Source organism: Mastomys coucha, unplaced genomic scaffold, assembly GCF_008632895.1.
Source record: "Mastomys coucha isolate ucsf_1 unplaced genomic scaffold, UCSF_Mcou_1 pScaffold7, whole genome shotgun sequence".
NCBI classification, from domain to species: Eukaryota; Metazoa; Chordata; class Mammalia; order Rodentia; family Muridae; genus Mastomys; species Mastomys coucha.
The window spans coordinates 32,084,942-32,096,483 of record NW_022196913.1 but is presented as its reverse complement, the minus strand read 5'-3'; positions in this window follow the sequence as shown (position 1 = coordinate 32,096,483).

Sequence of the window (11,542 nt, the reverse complement as noted above, 5' to 3'; positions counted from 1 at the left end):
AGCTGTGAATTTCTGTGTTCGTTCACATCTTCGGCAAGAAGAAGCTTTTCTTATGAGGGTTGAATGAGACATGTATCTATAAGTATAGTAAAATGTCATTAGAAGTCATTTAGTTGCTATATTCCTTTATTAGAATAACAGTAGTACATTTCCTTTAGACCCATGATGTAGCTAATCTTAGATTCTTGGTCACTATGGCAATGCAAGGTTGCATCTTTTTTTTCTTTTTTATAATTTTTTTAATTAGATATTTTCTTTATTTACATGTAAATTTCTCCTTTCACAGTTTCTCCTCCATAAAACAAAGAAACAAACAGAAACAACAAAAACAAACCCCTGTTGCCTCCCCCCTCCCCATGCCTGCCACCCCACCCTCTCCCACTTATTGGCCCTGGCATTCTCCTACACTAGGGCACACAACCTTCACAGGGCCGAGGTCCTCTCCTCCTATTGATGATCGAATTTGCAATCCTCTACTATACACATGCTGCCAGAACAATCAGACCCCTCTATGTGCAGTCCTTGGTTGGTGGTTGAGACCCTTGGAGCTCTGAGGGTACTACTTAGTTCATATTGTTGTTGCATCTTATAGACTGGGATTTAAATCCAAATTTTGAAAGGTGGTTTATATTTCCTATAATATTTGTGACACTATTGTTCCAGTGTATCTTGGAAGTAGAACTCTGCTTTAGATCACAGGATTGTTGAGTGATACTCATGATTAACATTTTCACCTATTCATATGACAAAATACCTTCAAACACCATAAATTCTAATCAGTTGGGTTGAAATTCTTCAGTGGGCACCAGCTAAACTTCTCTAAGTGTTGCCTTCAACAATAAGACCTTACAATCAAATTAGGGAGAGCAAATAATAGTCTTGGTAATAGCCTGTGATATGTTGGGGGTCAAAATATTTCCTTAACCCATTACTCAACAAGATGTACCTATCCTTGCATTGGATATATTACTTGGTGCTATAAGATGTCTAATTGTGGCATTGTCACCTCCATTCTCTGACTTCTCTTAATTTCTTTTCATATATATGTATATATTTTAGGGAGCTTCTATAGTAGTTGGTTTCCATATAATTTAAAAAAAATGCTTCAGAAGCCTACTTTAAATCATTCCAAGTCTCTGCAAATATTTTTCTATGAACAATTTTCATAATCCTACTTTAATTATCCTATTTCAATTACCTCAGCATTTTACTAGCTCAATTCATATTCCTGTTACTGAAACTCAAATCCGCCTGTACCTATCTTTTTCTATGTGATATTCCAGGCAAGGGAAGTGATATTCTGAAGAGAAATGCAGGAGTATTTCATTATACGTAGTAACATATTTAGTTTGTTTACCTGAATACTACAATGAAGATATTGTGTTTACCTATGAAATACCATAGCTTTCCCATCTCTGTTCAAGAAAAAAAATTAATTTAGAAAAAAAAAGTCTTCCATAAATAGCTATATTTCTAGTGAGGAAGTTAACAAGGCACAGATTCATCATTTTTCCTGCCATTAAATTTCATTAGACATCTTCAAAATTTATTCTAATTGTCATTACACAATAAAGTTATAAAGAACTTGATTCACCATTCAAGTTTCAGGCAGTTTTGATAGTGGATCTACAATTACCACATATTGAAGAACTACTACAAATGACTCCAAATGTTTGATGTACATGGAATGCATAGATAAAGTTAAAATGAGAATCTGAACAAATGAATGCAAAATAATCTAAACAGAACAGCAAATAAAGTGACAGGCAAAAGATGGATGTGTCTCCCACATAACCAAACAATGATCAACAAATATGGCTTCTTTACAAATGGGTACCAATATCACAAAATAATCTTGATTTAAGCTATTTTTTCAAAACTCTCTTTTTTTAAAATTTTATTTATTTACATTTCAAATGTTAGCCCCTTTTCTGTTTTCCCCTCTGAAAACCTTCTAACTCATTCCCCCTTACCCTGCTTCTATGAGCATGCTCTCCCACCCACCTGCCCACTCCTACCTCATTGCCCTAGCATTCCTCTACACTGGAGCATCAAGACTTCACAGGACCAAGGGCCTTCCCTCCCATTGATGGTGGATAAGGTCCCTTCAGCTCCTTTAGTCTTTCCCCTAACTCCTCCATTGGGGCCCCTGTACTCTGTCGATGGTTGATTGTGAGCCTCTGTATCTGTATTGGTCAGGATCTGGCAGAGCCTCTCAGGAGACAGCTGTATCAGGCTCCTGTCAGAAGCTCTTCTTGGCATCAGCAGGTGTCTGGGTTTGGTGACTACAAGTGGGATGGATTGCTAGGTGAGGCAGCCTCTAGATGGCCTTTCCTTCAGTCTCTGCTCCACTCTTTGTCCCTGTATTTCTTTTAGACAGTAGCAATTTTCGATTAAAATGTTGGAGATGGGGGTGGGACAAAATGGTTAGTCATACAGGTTGCCTCCATCCCTCTTACACATGTAGATTTTGCTGGATATGCTTTCCTCATAACTGGAAACTTAGCACTTGTTGCTCTTGCTTGTCATACAGGACTAACTAGAAAAGACCAGAAAAGTAACTTCCCACAGTATAACATAAACAAAACACTAAATATGGAGAACAAATAAATCATATTGAATGTTCTAAGAGGAAAAATATAACAAAAATCATATGTGATAACATATCCCATGAGAATCAGATCTGATTCCTCAGTGGAACCTCCAAAAGACAGAAGAGTCTAAACAAAAACACTCAAAGTTCTAAAAGACTACAAATGACAAAATATACTACCATGCACATCAAAAGTATCCACAATAGTTGAAAAGAAAAAAAACTTTCCATGATACAAAGAAACCAAAGGAATTCTTTTCTATCAAACTAGTCTTATCAGGAACAATGAAAGCAAAATGTTTGACAAAAGAAAGAAGTAAATATGGTTAGAAGACTGTAGTAATTAAATAAACAAAGCTGTAAATAATGAAAAATAAAATAAAACTGAAAACGCAACCAGTACCCCAAAATTACCGTAATCAACACACAACTTCAATAATAACTCAACGTTCAAATCAAAGGACACAGGCTGGATGCATGGATATGTCTGTTTATGTGTATGTGTATGGGTATGGGTATGAATATGTATAATTTCCTTATTTGCTTAATTTATTTATTTATTTATTTATTCATTCATTCACTTTACATCCAAATTGCTATCCTCCTCCTCTTCTAGTTCCCACCTCAAACAGTCCCTCCTTCTCTGAGAAGCAGAAAGGTCACCTTGACACATAGGCACAGGCTTAATGTGAAAAGATAGCAATAGGTATTCCAAGCAAATAGGACCAGAAATCAAGCAGGTGTTGTCATCCTGATATCAGATGAACTTGAGAAAAACTAAAACTATTCTTTAAGGTTATTTAATCATAATGATGGAAAAATAAAGCAATAAGATATTAAAATCCTAAATATAAATATACCAAACTACGGACAATCCAATTTTATTAAAAGGGTATTATTAAAATTAAAGATCTATGTTAACTTCAACCCATCAATAATAAGTGATTTCATACCTCATTCTCTCCTATAAACATGTAAAGAGTTCTCTTAGTAGGGGAAGGGTATCAACAGTGAATGTGTTGCTGTGGTGAGGGAGATGCCATAGGTAACAATCAAGTCATTGCCTTGGCAGAAGGGCCACTGTTGCTAGCACCGATAGACATACAGCACTGCTCCCTAGACTCCCAGTGCTAAATCTGTGGAAAGCTGGTTGTACTGAGTCTATACTAACATACGGAATGCTCTTGCTTTGGTTAATCAAGCATCATTTTATGATAATTGTGGCATTCTAGAGCAAGAATTTGCAGCATTATACAGATATAGAAAGGGCACCTTTAAAGTGAAATAGATTTAGCTTACTCTAAGAGTGGGTTTTCATGTTTACCAAGTACATCACACAGTATAACATTTGAAGTAAAAGATGTTTAACTTGGGTTAGTCATCTTGTTGGCATACATAGTGTGTCCCAGTATTAAAGAGAAACAGAGTACATAAAATTAGGTTTAACTTACATGATCAAATGAAATGAGAATATTTGGGTTTGCACATTGTTCTCTCATGCGTGAGAACTTGCAGCGGATACACATTGTTGATAAACATGATATGGCCACGGGGTCAGCCTGAAGCCAATAAGACGTAAGAAGGCAGGTGATGTCCCAAAATTCTGCGTAAGAAAATAGGAGCTGTCGTCATTTATCTTGATCCAAGACAACCAATGAGAGCCTACTATACTAGGGTGGCTCAGTGGCCTTATAAAAGTGCCTCAAGATGATTAAAACTGGTATCAAACAGGTGATGACATTTGTGCAAATTCCATTTTTCATTCTTATGATGGATCTGATAAAATAACTTAGATGACATAAATTATTATGGTCCATATTGCAAAGGGACATGAGGACAAGACAGGTGAGACAGCTGGTGATGCTGCTCACAGGAACAGGAAGCTACATGATGCAATCCTCTTGTTGCAATTTCCTTTTCCTTGTCATTCCCACAGATGCACAGCCCATGAAGTACTGCTACTCATATTTAAGAGGATGCTTTGCTGTTAAAAGTAGCAAGATATTAGTCTCTCTAAGAGCAATGCCAAGAGGTTTGTCTCCTAAAGTCATCCTAATCATATCATATCATAGCATATCATATCATATCATAGCATAGCATAGCATAGCATAGCATAGCATAGCATTTCCCATATTCTATATTAGGAACTGCAACTCTAACCCTTAAGATATACTATACACTGAAACAGAAAACATCATAATCCAAATTTCAAACAATTCACAGGGAGATGGAAAAGTATCTTCCAGCCTGTGTAACAAGAACCCAGGACAGTCTTAAGAGATGTCAAGTATTTGCTTATGAAAATTATATCTTTTTTAATTTTCAATTTTTATTTGAATTTGTTCTTATGACATAAATCTGTTCAAAAAACAGCTAAGCAAAGATTTGATTTAAATGTGTTTCTCTTTTCTTTATCGTGTGGGCTAGTTCTGAATCCCATTTTTTATTTTGAACATTGTTAATATTTAACAAGGCAGTCCTGTTGCTTCAATCATTTATGTTTCCTAATCAGTCACCTTGCTTGTTTAAAAATCATCCTAAAAATTTATTCAACTATTAAGTATTTCTTCAATAGTAGACTTAAATAATAAATATTATAAATAGTAAGAACATATGGATGCATTCAATAAGTAATTAAATATTCACATGTAAATGCAAAGAAATTTTCTGTTTTTAATTGGCTCATCTTAATATTTATCAATAATCCAAAGACGGAGATTGTGTTGTCATGTTTATAGTTATTTTTCTGTTGCCTTGACAAAACATAATGACTAATACAGCCAAAGCTGAAGCTAAAAGAACACATGTACTTTGAGATCTCACAGTGCCAGAGGGTTAGACTCCATCAGGATCATGGTGGGAAGCATGACAAATTGGATGAAAAATGCCTCAAGATCTAGATATCTCTCTTCTATATATATGCCCAAAAGATGTGTCATCCTACCACAGAGTTGCTAGATAATGCAAATTGCTGCTTTATTTATAATAGTCAAAAATTGGAAAGAACCTAGATGTACCTCAAGAGAAGAATGAATGAAAAAATTTACACAGCAGAGTATGACTCAGCTGTTAAAATAAATGGACTCATGAAATTAAGAGGTAAATGGATTGAAGAAGAAAATATTATCCCAAGGGACTTAACCCTGAATCAGAAATACAAATGTGGCATATATTTATTTTATGTTGATATTAGCTGTTAAGTCAGTGATAATCAAGCAACCACAGATGTAAGATATAGAGTAAGAGACTAAGGGACATAGATATTTCTAGGAATAGAAAGTAGGATAGATAGTTATGGATGGATGGGGAAGCAGGAATGGGATGATCAAATGGTGAGGGAGAGAGATGAAGGGGTTGAGGGAGAAAATACTATTGGACAGACATTAAATTATGGACCATTTGAGGTGTTGTATTGAAACCTGCTACATTAGACATTTCCTAAAATATATACATATATAATAGCAATCTAAATGAATTTGCCAAACAATCCTGGATACAGAACCCTAGATGGCCATCTCCTGTCACCAAATGAAGGTTCCAGCACTAGGATTTGTTTACATCTAATTAAATTCTTGGCCAAAAAGGGTCTGATGAAAAGCACTAAACAACCCAGACTGTTGCCAAGTCAATAGGGTGCTCTCCCTAAACAGATAGAAAATCCCCTTTGCTGAAGACAATATCTACACATTTCATTGAACATAGAGATGCCAAGGTGTTGGCTCCTTAGTGCCTTCAGCACTCTATGCTAGCTTCTTTTGTATAGGAGTTATTATACATGATTTCAAAGGAAAAAACCACACAGCTAGGCCAGAAAAAAAATCCTTTGTTATACAATGGAGGCCTCCCTCAAGATATGCTAGATAATGGTGACACAAAGCATGTAAAAAAAACTAGCCACTATCTAATTTGACTTAAGACTCACTTTTTAAGATGGAACACATACTTAACACTGCTTGGGTGATCAAGAACCTACAATTTTAGATAATACAGGACCTGAATTAAAACCAATTACTACTGGCCTAAAAGTTATGTAGCAATAAAATGACTCCTAATGACATTTTGCTATACTCACAGATCAATGTCTTGCTTAGCCATCATCAAAGAAACTTCCTCCTGAAGAAAAAGGGAACAGAATATAAAGACCCACAGCCAGATATTATGTGGAGAATGTGAGACCATAGAACACTTAGTTCTAAATAAGATGTCTCCATCAAATCCCTTCCCATAGGGCTCAGTGAACACAGTGGAAGAGGAGGCCAAAAGAATGTAAGAAACAGAGGGAATGGAGAATATCAAAAACAAGTTTCTGTAAATAAACATGCTTGATGCACATATGAACTCACATAGACCGAAGTAGCATGCACAGGACCTTCATGGGTCTGTACCTGATGTGGTCCCAGGGCTAGAAGAAGAAAAGACAAGCCCCATCCCTAACACAGAAGCAATCTCCAATTAATAACCACTTGCAAATAAAAAAAAAATTAGTTTCTTCCAAGGGATTCTGACTGGGGAAACAAACTATTCTTAAGGGTGGGTAAAATGGCCAGAAATAGATGGCCAACAGAAAACAAACTCAGTGGCATCTTTGTGGATTCCTTGCCTCATAATGCTGTGTCAAAGTTCATACACACACACACACACACACACACACACACACACACACACACACACTCACACACATATACATACATGCGCACACATATGCACACATTCTTCTTCTTTTAACCCTACAGTTCCTATGCATATATATTATGGCTGCCAGTGGTTTTTTGTTTATTTGTTTGTTTTGTTTTGTTTTTATTGAACAGGATACACACTCAGTGAACAGATTCAGGGACATCCTCCACTCCACTTTTTAAGGCTTCTGAATGAAGACCAGGCTATATACCTGTTACATGTGTGCAGGGGCCTAGGTCCAGGACATGCTTGCTCTTTGGCTGGTGGACCAATTTCTGGGAGCCCCCAAGGATATAGGTTAGCTGACTCTGTTTGTTTTCCTAGGGAGTCCTTGCCCTCTTCGAGTCCATTAATCCTTCCTCCAGTTATTGCAGTTAGACTCCCTGAGCTTGGCTGTGGGTCCGTATATCTCTTTTCATTCTCTGCTGAGTGGAGCCTCTCAGAGGACATTTATGCTAGCCCCCTGTCTGAAAGCATAATAGAATATCATGAATAGTATCTGGGATTGGTTCTTGCCCATGAGATGGGTCTCAATTTGGGCCAGTAATGGGCCAGTCATTCTTTCTGTTTCTGCTCTTTGTTCCTACACATCTTGTAGGCAGGACACATTTGTGTGGAAGGTTTTGTGGGTGGGTTGGTGTCCTTATCTATCCACTGGGAGTCCTACCTATCTGCAGGAGGTGACCAGTTCTTCATGTCATATTTGTTACCACAGGAGAAAAATTGATGAGTTCACTCTTAGTCCTCTAGTAGTCCTTTAGTGATAATAGCAGGAGTTCTTTAAAGGTGAACATTTTAGTCACTATATGGTGGAAGCAATCCTACCTTCCTCCAGCTCCCGCCCCTGCCAGGCACCTAGACAATTGCCCACTTATTTCTTTTTGTTTGTTCCTTTTATTGAAAATTGTTTTTTCTTATTTAATATATTCTGACTATGGTTTCCCCTTTCTCTATTCCTTCCAGTTCCTTCCCATCTGCTCTACTATCTGAATCCAGCCCAATAATGCCTCTCATAATCGGCTTCTCAAACAGGCTTCTAAGAAATATACCACAATTATATATGTTATAATATATAAAATGACCTTTATTAACAAAATATCCAGGTCAAAGAGACTCCTTTTGGCAAAAAATTTAGAAATACGGTTCAAAGTCACACTATTAGAGGAATTCTTATAATTCCAATTTTTTTTGAATCTTCACAGAGAGGTCCTGAAGTATGGAATCCTTTAAAACTGACAACAATCCCCACTAAGCCTTGTCTTTCCTGTTAGCTTCTAAGATGGTTTTTCATAAAACTACCATGGGATGAGGAACTGTGGGAGGACTGACCTAGAGAGAGGTAATGACTGGGACGTAGAAAATAAAAGTAATTAAAAATGTTTTCTCTTTGGAATGCATGGTTTATGTGGGTAGTTCTCATTTTTAAAATAAGAGGTGACTTTATAAATGTCAAAGTCTGAAAAGCCAACTTGTCAAAATTTCTTTTCTTAATTAAAAGAAAAAATATTCCAAACCATTGACATGTTCACTTCATGTATTTCACAATAAACAGAAATTAGGCATGTAATTTATGCAATCTATGTCACTACATTCTAAAAAAACATCAGGGAATATCAATGTGGGTTAGAATCTAGGAGTGATGTTTTCTGTCAATCTCTTTCACTAGTCTCTTAAAAGTTTTGGAATTCTTGGTATCCTTAATGAAAGTCAGATAATCCTTACATGACAGCCTTTAGGGTGCTCACAACACAATTTGAGGGAAGTACACTACCGTAGTAATGTAGAAATTCTGTAAAACCTAAAGTATCTCAGGAAAGAAGTATGATATGGCTCCTGATTTCTCTTTCAAATGCCTTCAAATTGCTCCTCCAAATTTTTGTTTACTTAGAGTCATCTCAACCAACTTCATAAGTTCTCTTCATGCTATGCATGTCAGGCTTCTCTGGATGATGGTCAACCTCACCTTTTATTCACAATATTTAGTACTTTAACCTTATCCTCTGATGGTCCAGGTCACTTAGCAGGGTTGTATAAATGAATATTCCTATGATGGTTTTTCCCTTTAACTTTTCTGGATATTCATTCCTTTAGTTTTTTTTTTTTTCAGAATTAGAGAAAGGATTAAGCCAGAGGACTTCCCATCCCACTAGCTTTTTAGGCGATTTCAAAGATCCATTAATAACTAGGACTATTTTCTATTAATTAAAAATATTCCTTCTATAAAAGTACATACAAAACAAGTTATTGTAAAAAGCATTTATGTGGTTTTGTGCTCAATGGAATTTTCTTAAGGTATAAACAAGAAATAACATATGCATGTTTCCATCAGTTTCTGGATGGATCTTCTCTGAAGATGATTTTGCCAGTCTCCTGTATATAAGTATAGCACAATATCACTAGGAGTCATATGGCTTCTGATTTCTGGCCCTCTAGGCAGTGTCCAGGGTGGGTTCCCTCTCATGGCATGGGTAAGACTATGTTCATATGTCTCCTGTCATTATTATTCAGGGCTAGTTTAAACAACAGTATTTATGAGATTTTCTGAGGGTAGCTTCCTTGTTATATCCAGAATACACAACTTTCAGGAGACTTCCTGACACTTCAGCTCTTAAAACCAAGATCTTCTTCCATGATGTTTCCTGAGTCATCACAGATCTAGGGAGTAACTTGTTGTTGCACCATTTGTGAGACCAAGCGTGCAAATTAAAGGATATTCTGATATTTCCATTTCTTAACTATTGTGAATAGATCAGCAATGAGCACAACTAAACATGTATCTGCAGATTATAATGCCAACTGCTTTGGCATTCCTACTATATGCCAGAGTAGTAAAACTGAATCATATGTAGTGGGTTAGCTTGATGCTGCTTGTATTCCAATGCTAATACTGGTTCCTCAAGACCTGATTACCTTAGAGACTAGAGAGTCCCAAATTATTCTTATTAGTGACTAAAGATGGCAGCTGTCAATAGTTGGGTAGAAGAAACATAAGTAGGTTTTAGTGTTCCTAGGTTTAGTGGGTCAAAGGAGAACTATAAGGAAGAACAATATGAGAAGGAAGAGAAAGTTGTCATGGGTTAGGAGTCAAGTAAACATGGCCCTGAGGGCTGGCCATTTGGAGTTAAGAGCAGCCGAGATGAAACACAGTAAGTAATAATTAGGCGTTATGATAAGAAATAGGTTTTAATAATATAAAGGGTAGATTTCTGCCCAGCTCTAGTGCTGATTAGGGCTCATTGGAAATGTAAAGGTTGAGTGTGTGTTTTATACAGGGACTAAATCCTCAAAGGTGGAGCAGAAACTCCAGATTGGGATTCAAAATTTCTACAACAGTCTTATATGAAAGTAATTTTTAAATATTTGAAAATTCTCCACACTGAAATTCAGAGCAGTCACACCAGTTAATCATGCAATCAACAGTGTATGGGGGATTCTCATTTCTGAACAATTTTGTCAACATTTGCTGTTGGGTTTTTAAAGATTATTACTCATAGATAGTTTTTGCCTCGCAGACTTGAAATCATAAATTTGTATTACTTTGCATTTCTATAATTGCTAAGAATTATGGACATGTTTGAAAACAATTCTTAGCAATCTTTTCTTCTTTTGTGAACTATCTATTCAAATCACTGAACTTTTTTAGAGCTCTTTACAAATATTTTGATTTTGTCCTCAGTTAGATATATAACTGAGAAAAGTTACCTCCCACTCTGGGAGCTTCCTTTACTCTCTATGGACTGTTTCCTTACCTGTTCAGAAGCTTGCTTTATTTATTTATTTGTTTATTTATTTATTTATTTATTTATTTATCTATCTATATTAGATGCTTTCTTATTTACAATATCTCCTTTCCCAGGTTCCCCTCCAAAAAAAATAAAATAAATAAAATAAAATAAGAAAAAAAATAAAAAAATAAAAACTAAAGCAATCCCAGGTTCCCTCCCCCTTCTTCCCTGCTCACCATCCCTTCCCCTCCTGCTTACTGGCCCTGGCATTCCCCTATACTGGGGCATAGAACCTTCACTGGGCCAAGGTCCTCTCTTCCCATTGACGACAGGCTTGGCCATCCTCTGCTATACACATGCTGCTAGAGCCATGAGTCTCCCATGTGTACTCTTTCGTTGAAGTTTTAGTCCATGGGAGCTCTGAGGGTACTAGTTAGTTCATATTGTTGCTTCTCCTAAGGAGCTGCAAACTCTTCAGTTCCTTGGGTCCTTTCTCTAGCTCCTTCATGGGGACCCTGTACTCAGTCCAATGGATGGCTGTGAGCCT